Genomic DNA, 10,901 nt, shown 5'->3' with positions numbered 1-10,901 from the left:
TATTATTGGAGAAGTCATATTATCCCCTCTCATATATTTTAAATATGAAATATTTTTCCGAGAGAAAAATAATTAAAACAAATGATCCTATTTTCAAATTTTGAGAAAACCTAAATATGAAAATAACGAAATCCCAACTCTCTCCGTGGGTCCTTGAGTTGCGTAGAATTTCTAGGATCGCAAAACAAAATGCAATAAAATATGTTATGCATGATGATCTAATGTATAACATTCCAAATTGAAAATTTGGGATGTTACACTCCCTCCCCGTATATAAAGGAGTGGAGGAGGGGGAGGGGGCCGGCAACCCTAGGCGCGCCCCATGAGGAGTCCTACTCCCACCAGGAGTAGGACTCCCCCCTTCCAAGTGGGAGTAGGAGAGGAGAGGGAAGGAGAGAGGGGGGGAAAGGAAAGGGGGGCGCCCCCCCTCCTTGTCCAATTCGGACTGGGGGGAAGGGGGCGTGCGGCTGCCCTTGGCCGCCCCTCCTCTTCTCCACTAGGGCCCAATAGGCCCATTAGTCTCCCCGGGGGGTTCCGGTAACCCCCCCGGTACTCCGGTATATGCCCGAAACTCCCCGAAACCATTCCGGTGTCCGAACATAGTCGTCCAATATATTGATCTTTACATCTCGACCATTTCGAGACTCCTCGTCATGTCTGTGATCATATCCGGGACTCCGAACAACCTTAGGTACATCAAAACACATAAACTCATGATATAATCGTCATCAAACTTTAAGCGTGCGGACCCTACGGGTTCGAGAACTATGTAGACATGACCGAGACACGTCTCCGGTCAATAACCAATAGCGGAACCTGGATGCTCATATTGGCTCCCACATATTCTACGAAGATATTTATCGGTCAAACCTCATAACGACATACGTTGTTCCCTTTGTCATCGATATGTTACTTGCCCGAGATTCGATCGTCGGTATCTCAATACCTAGTTCAATCTCGTTACCGGCAAGTCTCTTTACTCGTTCTGTAATACATCATTCCGTAACTAACTCATTAGTTACAATGCTTGCAAGGCTTATGGTGATGTGCATTACTGAGTGGGCCCAGAGATACCTCTCCGACAATCGGAGTGACAAATCCTAATCTCGAAATACGCCAACCCAACAAGTACCTTCGGAGGCACCTGTAGAGCACCTTTATAATCACCCATTTACGTTGTGATGTTTGGTAGCACACAAAGTGTTCCTCCGGTAAACGGGAGTTGCATAATCTCACAGTCCTAGGAACATGTATAAGTCATGAAGAAAGCAATAGCAGAATACTAAATGATCAAGTGCTAAGCTAACAAAATAGGTCAAGTCAATCACATCATTCTCCTAATGATGTGATCCCGTTAATCAAATGACAACTATTTGTCTATGGCTAGGAAACATAACCATCTTTGATCAATGAGCTATCAAGTAGAGGCATACTAGTGACACTCTGTTTGTCTATGTATTCACACATGTATCATGTTTCCGGTTAGGGCATATTTCCTTCAGCCTCCCACTTGCACTAGAGTCAATAATCTAGATTACACAGTAATCATTCAAACACCCATGGAGCCTTGGTGCTGATCATGTTTTGCTCGTGGAAGAGGCTTAGTCAACGGGTCTGCAACATTCAGATCCGTATGTATCTTGCAAATTTCTATGTCTCCCACCTGGACTTGATCCCGGATGGAGTTGAAGCGTCACTTGATGTGCTTGGTTCTCTTGTGAAATCTGGACGCCTTTGCCAAGGCAATTGCACCAGTATTGTCACAAAAGATTTTCATTGGACCCGATGCACTAGGTATGACACCTAGATCGGATATGAACTCCTTCATCCAGACTCCTTCATTTGCTGTTTCCGAAGCAGTTATGTACTCCGCTTCACACATAGATCCCGCCACAACGCTTTGTTTAGAACTGCACCAACTGACAGCTCCACCGTTCAATGTAAACACGTATCCGGTTTGCGATTTAGAATCGTCCGGATCAGTGTCAAAGCTTGCATCGACGTAACCATTTATGACTAGCTCTTTGTCACCTCCATAAACGAGAAACATATCCTTAGTCCTTTTCAGGTATTTCAGGATGTTCTTGACCGCTATCGAGTGATCCACTCCTGGATTACTTTGGTACCTCCCTGCTAAACTTATAGCAAGGCACACATCAGGTTTGGTACACAGCATTGCATACATGATAGAGCCTATGGCTGAAGCATAGGGAACATTTTTCATCTTCTCTCTATCTTCTGCAAGTGGTCGGGCATTGAGTCTTACTCAACTTCACACCTTGTAACACAGGCAAGAACCCTTTCTTTGCTTGATCCATTTTGAACTTCTTCAAAACTTTGTCAAGGTATGTGCTTTGTGAAAGTCCAATTAAACGTCTTGATCTATCTCTATCTATAGATCTTGATGCCCAATATGTAAGCAGCTTCACCGAGGTCTTTCATTGAAAAACTCTTATTCAAGTATCCTTTTATGCTATCCAGAAATTCTATATCATTTCCAATCAGCAATATGTCATCCACATATAATATCAGAAATGCTATAGAGCTCCCACTCACTTTCTTGTAAATACAGGCTTCTCCAAAAGTCTGTATAAAACCATATGCTTTGATCACACTATCAAAGCGTTTATTCCAACTCCGAGAGGCTTGCACCAGTCCATAAATGGATCGCTGGAGCTTGCACACTTTGTTAGCTCCCTTTGGATCGACGAATCCTTCCGGTTGCATCATATACAACTCTTCTTCCAGAAATCCAATCAGGAATGCATTTTTGACATCCATTTGCCAAATTTCATAATCATAAAATGCGGCAATTGCTAACATGATTCGGACAGACTTAAGCATCGCTACGGGTGAGAAAGTCTCATCGTAGTCAATCCCTTGAACTTGTCGAAAACCTTTTGCAACAAGTTGAGCTTTATAGACAGTAACATTACCGTCAGCGTCAGTCTTCTTCTTGAAGATCCATTTGTTCTCAATGGCTTGCCGATCATCGGGCAAGTCAATCGAAGTCCACACTTTGTTCTCATACATGGATCCCATCTCAGATTTATGGCCTCAAGCCATTTTGCGGAATCTGGGCTCACCATCGCTTCTTCATAGTTCGTAGGTTCGTCATGGTCTAGTAACATAACCTCCAGAACAGGATTACCGTACCACTCTGGTGCGGATCTTACTCTGGTTGACCTACGAGGTTTAGTAGTAACTTGATCTGAAGTTTCATGATCAATATCATCAGCTTCCTCACTAATTGGTGTAGGTGTCACAGGAACCGGTTTCTGTGATGTACTACTTTCCAATAAGGGAGCAGGTACAGTTACCTCATCAAGTTCTACTTTCCTCCCACTCACTTCTTTCGAGAGAAACTCCTTCTCCAGAAAGGATCCAAATTTAGCAACAAAAGTCTTGCCTTCAGATCTGTGATAGAAGGTGTACCCAACAGTTTCCTTTGGGTATCCTATGAAGACACATTTCTCCGATTTGGGTTCGAGTTTATCAGGTTGAAGCTTTTTCACATAAGCATCGCAGCCCCAAACTTTAAGAAACGACAACTTTGGTTTCTTGCCAAACCACAGTTCATAAGGCGTCGTCTCAACGGATTTCGATGGTGCCCTATTTAATGTGAATGCAGCCGTCTCTAAAGCATGACCCCAAAATGATAGCGGTAAATCAGTAAGAGACATCATAGATCGCACCATATCTAGTAAAGTACGATTACGACGTTCGGACACACCATTACGCTGTGGTGTTCCGGGTGGCGTGAGTTGTGAAACTATTCCGCATTGTATCAAATGTAGACTAAACTCGTAACTCAAATATTCTCCTCCACGATCAGATCGTAGAAACTTTATTTTCTTGTTACGATGATTTTCCACTTCACTCTGAAATTCTTTGAACTTTTCAAATGTTTCAGACTTATGTTTCATTAAGTAGATATACCCATATCTGCTTAAATCATCTGTGAAGGTGAGAAAATAACGATACCCGCCGCGAGCCTCAACATTCATCGGACCACATACATCTGTATGTATGATTTCCAACAAATTTGTTGCTCGCTCCATAGTTCCGGAGAACGGTGTTTTAGTTGTCTTGCCCATGAGGCACGGTTCGCAAGTACCAAGTGATTCATAATCAAGTGGTTCGAAAAGTCCATCAGTATGGAGTTTCTTCATGCGCTTTACACCAATATGACCTAAACGGCAGTGCCACAAATAAGTTGCACTATCATTATCAACTCTGCATCTTTTGGCTTCAATATTATGTGTCGGATGTGGGGTTCCGGCAAACCCTTAACGTTCGAACACTGGGGTGCGCGCGAAGTCTTTCCCTCCTACCGATCTACGCCCTAGCTCGCTAAGATCTCGCGGACGAACTCGACGAACTCGCAACACAGAAAGACGCGAGGTTTATACTGGTTCGGGCCACCGTTGTGGTGTAATACCCTACTCCTGTGTGGTGGTGGTGGATTGCCTCTAGGGCTGATGATGAACAGTACAAGGGAAGAACAGCCTCCTGAGGTGTTCTTGTGGCTAGGGTAGGCTCTCGATCGGGTTGGATCAAGCTAAGATGAGATGCCCCTACTATGGTGGCTAGCTCTACTTATATAGGCCCTGGTCCTATTCCCAAATATCGAGCGGGAAGGGAGCCAACAACGGCGGGCAAATTTGAAGGGGGACAGCTAGTACAAGCTATCCTGACAAAAGCGGTCTTTGCGTGCGAAAAGCTCTGGTGGAGACGCCGTCTTGGGCTCCACGATGACCTCCGTCTTGCCGTCCTCCTGGTCTCAGTCTCATTGCACCAATATAGCAACCTTTGCCTGATGCCTCGGTACTCTTCGCCTGCGCTGGCCTCCTTAGCACCAAAGAGGAAATAAGGACGCTGCATGCGCTGGCGCCCGCCTGGTGTCGTTCGTCATGGCTCATGTCACGAGAGCCTCGTGAGGTTTGCCCCGCCTTGATATCTCTGCTCCTCGTGAGACTGCCTGGCTAGGCTACTCCAGAGGAGGTCTTGCGTTGTCTGCCTCGCGAGGCTTGGACCCACGCGAGGGTCTTGGATGCCTCATTGATGAAGATGGGTCGTACGGCCTGCTGGCTTAGCCACGCTGTGGGCCGCAGGCAGGCAAGTCTGGGGACCCATGTTCCCAGAACACCGACAGTAGCCTCCGGGCCCAAGGTGCGCTCGGGCTTGGCTTCGCGGCGAAGCCAAGGGTCCAGTTCGGAGCACCGCAGGCCCCAAAAGCATGTGGCCTCGGTTGACGCGTGGTGGTTGATTGGACGTGGGCTTCTCCGCTTCCCCACGCTGCCTTTGAATACGCCTAGTTATGCGGCCCCCGCGGCCTACACAGTTATTCCTCCGTCGCCTGCGCCTCGCTTCCCCAATCCCCCTGCTTACTTGAGACTCTGCTTCCCTTCTCCGATCTGACCTGCCCTCCCCCTGCTTCGTTGCCATGGCGCCAAAACAAGTGGACAAGGGGAAGAAGCCAATGTCTCCGTCAGGCGCACCTCCAGCTGTCGAGCCGGCGCTAGGCCGATCCCGGCTGCTCAACGACAAGGCCATGGACAAGGTGCGTCTGATGCTTGCTTCCAGCTTCAATGAGTGGGGAGAGACGGTGGCTTGGCCTGCGTCTCGCACTCGCATGGCTCGGGCAGCCACCGAGGTCCCAGTCTTCATAGATGCCCTCTGGGCTGGCCTGATTCCTCCCTTCTCTGCCTTCCTCAACGTGGTGCTAAAGCATTACCAGATCCACATGCTGCATCTTGACCCCCAATCGGTGACTCTTCTTGCTGTCTTCGCCTTCGTGTGCAAAGCCATGGTGGGCATCGCTCCTTCGGTGGCCCTCCTCCGTCACTTCTTCTCATTGCACCTGGCCGACCCTCAGCAATGCTCGGGGTGCGTGAGCTTCCAGGCTGTGGCTGCGACCGCGGGCGCGGGGATTGACTTCGAGCTCCCTTCATCCACGAGCGAGTTTCGTACACGATGGGTGTTTGTCGATGCCGGCGTGCTTAGCCCCCTGCTTCATCTCCCGACGGGGCCTGCTGTTCCAAACTCCGGCTGGAGCCACCAGAAGCTCTCGAGCCCCCGCCTTGCTCTCGTCTGGGCCAGGCTGAGGCTGCTGAAGGACCGCGGCGTGACCGCGCCGATGGTGGTGAAGGAGTTCGTCAAACGCCGGGTTGCTCCGCTTCAGCGCCACTCTCGCCCAATGTGGACCTTGCTCAACAGTCAGGACCACATGAGGTTCCAGGAGTCTGGGCTCCCTCTTGGGACGCGGCAAACAGTGCTCAAGGTCTTGACGGGTGTCCCTTTGCCGGCCGAAATGCCGGGGAATAATTGCCTGTTGTATCGCTGCAAGAACAAGGATGAGTTTGCAACGAGCATGCCTTCCTTCGACGAATGGGGGCTGCGGCCGATCGGACTGGTGGGGCCCGCGAGAACCCCGTCGCCGTGGTTCCCTTCTTTGCCGCTGGTGTCGAGCTCGCCCCAGGTGAAGGTGCGGGAGAGCGAGCTCCGACGGGGGCCGGTGGCTCGAGTCCTGAGGAACACGTGCCGAGTGGTGATCCTGGGGCGTCGTCTTCAGGGGCCTGCGACCCCCCTCCTGAGGCGCCTATTATTGAGAGGTGCAGCATGCAGCTCCCGAGGCCAAGGCTCCAGGAGCCTCGGGAGGTTGTGGTGAGACGGTGCCCGGCTGTTTACCGCAACCGGGCACCCCCGAAGATATCCTTCCAGGCTCTTCTTCGGCCCCGCTGTGCACCGGCCGTCGCGTCCAGCGTTTCGGTTGTCTTTGTGTGGACTTCGAGGAGATCCGCAAGAGGAAAGGATCCCCTAGCGCAGCAACATCTTCGGGCCGTTGAAGCGGCGAAAGTACATCGCCATTGACGCGTAAGTACCTTGTTGTCACGGCTTCCTGCGTGTAGCCTCCTTATCCTGACGTCAGTTCTCCAGGGCTCCTTCCGTTGAAGCTGTTGCGTCTCCCGAGAAGCGGCCTCCTCCTTCATCAACTCCCCTATCCACCTTGAGCGTTCCTGGTCCTCCTACTGCCCTTGGAGCTGGGTCGATCAGGGGAGCATCTCTGCCTTCGCGGCGCACTGAGCCCGCAGCTTGGCCATCCCTCCCCCACGGTCTGGCGTGGAGCTTGGCGGGCGTGCCCAAGGCTCCTCCTTCGCTCATGGGCGGCAGCTGGTTGGCTTCGATCTTTGGTTCCTCTTCAAGCAGCGAGCCTCGACCGGCTTGGGCTCCTCGCGAGGACGGGCTGGCGTCAGGTGCGGCGTCAGCCCCCTGCCGGGGGGTGGCGCGCCGCTTGGCGCCCCACCCGCAGCCCCCGAGGTGGAGGACGAGGAGGGTCGAGCGTTCGAGCTCGAGCGCGGGCGGAGCATGGTTCGTCATGAGTTCTTCCAGGAGGCGATGGGCGCGATGAGCCGACTTGGTGAAGAGCTCGCGGGTGTTGACTCGCGCCTTGAGGCCGAAGGTCTCCGGCTGGTGGAGGAGCGGCGCAAGCTGAGGGTGGCCATCAACCTCGGTCGCTATCAGCACGACCTTGAGAATGCGAAGGCTGAGGCGTCCCTCAAGATCGCCCATGAAGCCTGCTCGCGAGGCTGGCCGCCGTCGCGAGGCTGCGGAGGAACGCGCGTGGGAGCTCCAGGCCTGGAGTGCATCCCTTGAGCAGCAGGTGGAGGCGCGCAGGGCCGCTCTTGCATCGCTGAGGGGGACGCCCGCGGAGGATGAGGAGGTCCGGAAGCGCGGTGAGATGCTGGCCCTGGAAGCCATGGAGCGCAGCCTCAAGCTCGAGCGACTGGAGACGAGGGAACGTCAAGTTGCTCAAGCAGGAGATGCCGTCGGGGCTCGCGAGGCCGGAGTTGAGGAGGAGGTGAATCGCCGGGTGGCCGAGGTTTGCGTGGACCTGGAGGGTAGGTACGACCTGAAGCTGAAGCTCGCGGGTACGGAGGATGCGGGCAGGGCCGTTGCCCTCAGGCCCAGGTTGGATGAGGCTGAGAGGCGCGCGGAGGCCACGGCCGCCGCCCTGGTTACGGCGCAGGCGGACTTGGCCTCCGCCCGCGCCGAGCTGCGCTCCCTTCGTAGGCTGGTTGATGACGCTAAGGCCGTTGCACGGCAGAACATGGAGGAAGTGCTCCAACGATGAACGCTGGAGCGCGAGTATGCTCCTATGCTTCAGGATCTTCGGAACAGGGCCAACACCGCCCTGGGCCATATTTGCGACGTGGAGGTGCCGGCCCCTCGCTCGAATGACTATGTCAGCCATCTAATCTTCTTCACCGGTGGTGACGCGCCTGGAGACTCGATCTACCAGAGCTCGCCAGCTTGTGGAGGAAAGGGGGTGTGGCCTGCTTGAGCGCGCTTTCTCCCGTGTCTTCAGCCACCTTCTGAATGCCGACCCCAACTTTGATTTCGACGCCGCCATCGCCCCCATTGCCACGGTCGTCCGAGATGACCTGGCGCGTTGGGTTGAAGACAACGTGGACGCGTTGGTCAGGGCCTTCACTTCGGAAGATGACGGGGTGGTGGTCGCCGCAGACGAAGGCGACGTGGTTGACGACGGCGTCGGGGGCGTCGCCGGCGGTGGCGACGTTGCCGATGATGACGCGAGTGACGCATCCGCGGGTGATGTAGCGAGCGACATTTCTGGCTGATCCCATGTTCTCCTGTCGTTTCGTCCTGCACACGAAGCTCGGGCATGGCCCTTGGAAAACTTGTAAGAGCATTTTGGGAGGGGGAGCCCCTCATGTAAGCAAATTGTAGTTTTTACTTTCCTATGCGATGTGAGTTTGTGTCCTTGTGAACTCGTGAATCCAGATGCGAGTTCTCTGTCATGGTTTACCTTAGTCAGCGCCAGCTTTGAGCTGGGTCGCGAGGCGTCGAGTTTCTGAGAACCCTGCGGAGCTCGTCGCCCCATCAGAAGGGGCCCCACAAGAGGTGAGCTCCAGTTGTAGTGCTAGCGCGCACTTGGCGTGCGCGCTTCGCGCTGTCCCGCTCGCGTGGAGCTCGTGAGGGGAAGGCGACGAACAAGAGTCCCAGACAAAACGAGATCCAGAAGGCAAGAAATTGCTCGAGCAAGAAAAAGCACCCCCCGCGCGCGACGATAAAAACTCGGTTTCAAATTAAATCCAGATCCAGAAAGCAAAGCTACAGAAAGGGAGATCCAAAGCGAAAGGCCGCGTCCGGCACCTAGTCTAGTCTTCTGGTCTTCAAGTCTTCTCACCAGCGCGGAGCTAAGTGCTGCCACTGGGCGTGGGTGGGAGCCCCAAGGCCTGAGGCCGGCACCCCTGAGACTCCGGGGCGTGTACAGCCCCAACTCATTACGTGAGAGTGTCACGGGCGGCAAGCTTCACAGGCACTGGGCCTTCTTCACAGGTACTGGCCTTGCTTCATATCGCCAGTCGAGGGCCCCGCCTTGTGCCACCCTTGACCTCCTTTGAGCCGACCGGTCACCAGGACGACACAAAAGAGGGAAAGAGGACGCCAGCGGTGCCCTCGGCGACCACAGGTCCTCTGCCGGGGGAAGGGTTGTCGAGGCCTCCCCGGAAGAGGGCCTACCTCTGGGTGTCGCCAGGCCTCGCGCGATGCGGGGAGGGGCCTTGCTCCTGGCTCCCTCCTGGCGGCCCCCAGCGTGTTTCCCTTGTTGGAAGGGGTGCCGCCGTGCCAGGGTCGTTGATCGACACTGCAACCTGATTCATCTGCAGCCCGTGGTTAGCGTAAGCCTGTTCCTGAGAGACTAGCGGTACCCTGTAGTTGTCGTTGCTGGCGCGATCGTCGTGGTTCTCCGTTGATTCTTGGAAGGCTTCGGCTCCTAGCACCCCTTCTCCCCAATCTTCTACAACGAATGAGCCGGGGTCGTCCTCCGGTGCGTACTCCTGGTCCATCATGCGGGGCACATAGGCTTCTGGGGCCGTCACCCCGAACACCTCGCCGTAGTGCCCCACGCTCCATGTTGCTCGGCCCAGGGTGGCGTCCTGAGGATGGTAGCGTGGCATCCGGCTAGGACCATGGGGGGCAATGCTTGCGCCCATGCCTGTCGTGGGCGGCATGGGGGCAGCGGAGCCCCCTACACCGTTGGTCGTGCTGGTGTTGATGAAGCCCCCGGGCGTTGCTGACGGCGTGCGGTTGTGGTGAGGCCTGTCGTGTGGCCCTACAGTGGCCTGAGGAGAAAGTCGATAGCAGAAAGGTGGCGCCCCGGACGCTGCCGCATCTAGCAGCTCGGCAACCCGCTCCAGTAGTGCATCCCGGCCACTCTCCATCAGCCTGCATCGCAGCAGCTCCCTTGCCACCGTGAGTGCCGCCCGCATGTTTGCTTGCTCCCGCCGTGAGTGCGGTGCCGTTGCCGCGGCATGACTCGCCGCTCTTGCAGCGGCTCGTACTTGCCGCGGGGTGAGGGTGGACGACGCCTGGCCGCGCTGCCCGTGCCCGGCGGAGTTTGGCGGCGCTCGCGCTGCCTGGAGCGCGGGGTCGAGGTCTTCATGGTCAGGCGGCGCTGCTCAGGCTGGCCAGGCTTCCGAGCGATCGGAGCCGGCCCTTAAGTCGCCGGACATCGTGGCTGTGGAGCGTCGGCGAGCTGGTTGGTGGAGAAGAAGCTCCGGCGCACCCCTACCTGGCGCGCCAAATGTCGGATGTGGGGTTCTGGCAAACCCTTAAGGTTCGAACACTGGGGTGCGCGCGAAGTCTTTCCCTCCTACCGATCTACGCCCTAGCTCGCTAAGATCTCGCGGACAAACTCGACGAACTCGCAACACAGAAAGACGCGAGGTTTATACTGGTTCAGGCCACCGTTGTGGTGTAATACCCTACTCTAGTGGTGTGGTGGTGGATTGCCTCTAGGGCTGATGATGAACAGTACAAGGGAAGAACAACCTCCTGAGGTGTTCTTGTGGCTAGGGTAGGCTCTCGATCGGGTT

This window comes from Aegilops tauschii, chromosome 1 (assembly GCF_002575655.3).
Source record: "Aegilops tauschii subsp. strangulata cultivar AL8/78 chromosome 1, Aet v6.0, whole genome shotgun sequence".
In the NCBI taxonomy this organism is placed as follows: Eukaryota; Viridiplantae; Streptophyta; class Magnoliopsida; order Poales; family Poaceae; genus Aegilops; species Aegilops tauschii.
This window is presented reverse-complemented; position numbering follows the sequence as displayed.